Below are 2,122 nucleotides of genomic sequence, written 5' to 3'. Positions count from 1 at the left end.
TTTTTTTTATACCATTAATTTCCACGAAATAGTGGGTTGGCTGCATGTATAAGCTTGAATAATATCTTCTATATTTTTACTCAAAGGTATTTTCACCTATGTATGGAAAAAATATATGAATATTTGATTTCTTCTTGAGTTGATTGTGTTTATTGTATTAAAATGTTAAAAATAATGTAGGTTTTTTTTTCTCCTAACAATTTAATTAACAAGATGCGAGGGCAGAGCTTTTATGTGTGAGAATTTAAAAACCTGTGCTACGCTCCACAGAAGAGAAAAATGAAGATCCAGTATGTGATCTTTCCCAATGTTTTTCCTTACAATTATAGGAAAATAATCACACTTTCCTAAACTTAGTGAGAAGTGCATTCAGTTTTTTTAAGAGCTCCAAATCCATGTCACTTCTCTTTGTTTAAATAATCTTTGCCTCTAATTTTAAGTGTTAGAGTTGATTTTGTTGGAATTTGTCCCTGACATGACTCTAAAATAACCATTTCCACAGACATTCTTTTCAAGTTGTCACCTCAAAAGAAGATCCTTCAGCTGTTTCCTTTTTAATCAGGTGTCTCCCCCTCTCAGTGTGAACTCCGGCCTGGAGGCCTGGCACACAGGGCAGGGTGGGCGCGCTGGGACAGCTTCCACTGACCTGAATACTGATGAAGTGATAACTTCAAAGATGTCATTGGCTCACCACAGCAGGCCTGCAGCTGCGAGACAGGAACTCCAGTGGTAGGTCCTGGATGATTCATGTCCTTGGTGACTGTGGAATAGACTTATGCAGTGACTTCTCGGCATATCATCTAGCTTCTACTCCCATTACTAATAGGACAATCAATAAGACATGTCTAAGAAATTGTGGCTTCTTGTCTCAGAAAACATCTTGTTTCCCTGGCTGGTGTGGCTCAGTGGATTGAGCGTCAGCCTGCATTGGCTTGCCAAGTGAAAAGTCACTGGTTTGAATCCTACCTGTCAGGGCACACACATGGATTGCAGGCCAGGTCCCTAGTTGGGGACACACAAGAGGCAAACTGATGTCTGTCTTCCTCTCTCTCCTTCCCTTCCCATTCTCTAAAAAATTAATAAAATCTTAAAAAAAAAAAAAAAAGCACCTTGTTTATATAACCCTGCTGACATTTTGAAACTTGGGGAATTCAAGGCTTGTCATCATCTTCCAGGTATCTTGTTATCAAGCCACAGAGAATGTCTTTCATTAATGCATAGTCTAAGTGATGGATATATTGTCACCTGATGGGCAAGACTCCTGAATCAGAGCAAAACAGAGGTTTGTGTGGGATTATGGTTAGGGTTAGGGTTATGGTTAGGGTTAGGGCTAAGACCATTCCCTCTCACCCTCCTTGCCCCTCCTATTCCCCATGATGAATGTAATTTGTATTCTTCTCACTGAGCATCCAAGTCAACAGGTAAATTCATGGTCTGTGATGCATAAGCTTTTCTGTTACAACTCTTAAACATAAAAATACAGAAAAATGATTAATTATAGTCACATTTTAGTAATTTAAGATTAATATATAACCCACAGTCAGTGACATAAAATATACCATAGCAATTAAAGTGCATTCTTTGGGACAAACTACTCTCGGACACAAAAACATTAATTCAAAGCACACACACTACTGAAAGTAGATCAGAAGAAAAGCTAAAAGCAAAAAAAAAAAAAAGAGAGAGAGAGATTTCATTGAAACCCTAAAATCTTTAAATATATTCTTGCAAGTATACGTTTAATATAAACAAATAGAATAGGTAGCATGCATTAAATTCATTCATAAAATTTTAGTGACAGCCAAGACTGCTTTCAAATAAGCTTATTAACATTATATTTCCTGGCTTATAAGAAAGCTTTTTCATTCACTTTCATTAAAGTAGATTTGGTTGAACATTTTTTCAAAGTGATATTGATAATTAATGGAGGTTAGGGCTTCTCACTTTAACTCACATTCCTATAAACTAAGGCAAAGCACACAAACCTAAGAGTTATTCCTAGAAAGCCAAATCTAAAATCAGGCACAATGAATATTACTTACCGTTTAGCCTAAACAAGATCTATCACCCACTAAGTGTAATGGACTCAAAAACTAGTTCACATTCAAGTCTCTGAAAAGTT

The sequence above is a fragment of the Furipterus horrens genome, unplaced genomic scaffold, assembly GCF_987537825.1.
Source record: "Furipterus horrens unplaced genomic scaffold, mFurHor1.1.pri manual_scaffold_10, whole genome shotgun sequence".
Lineage (NCBI taxonomy): Eukaryota > Metazoa > Chordata > Mammalia > Chiroptera > Furipteridae > Furipterus > Furipterus horrens.
This window is presented reverse-complemented; position numbering follows the sequence as displayed.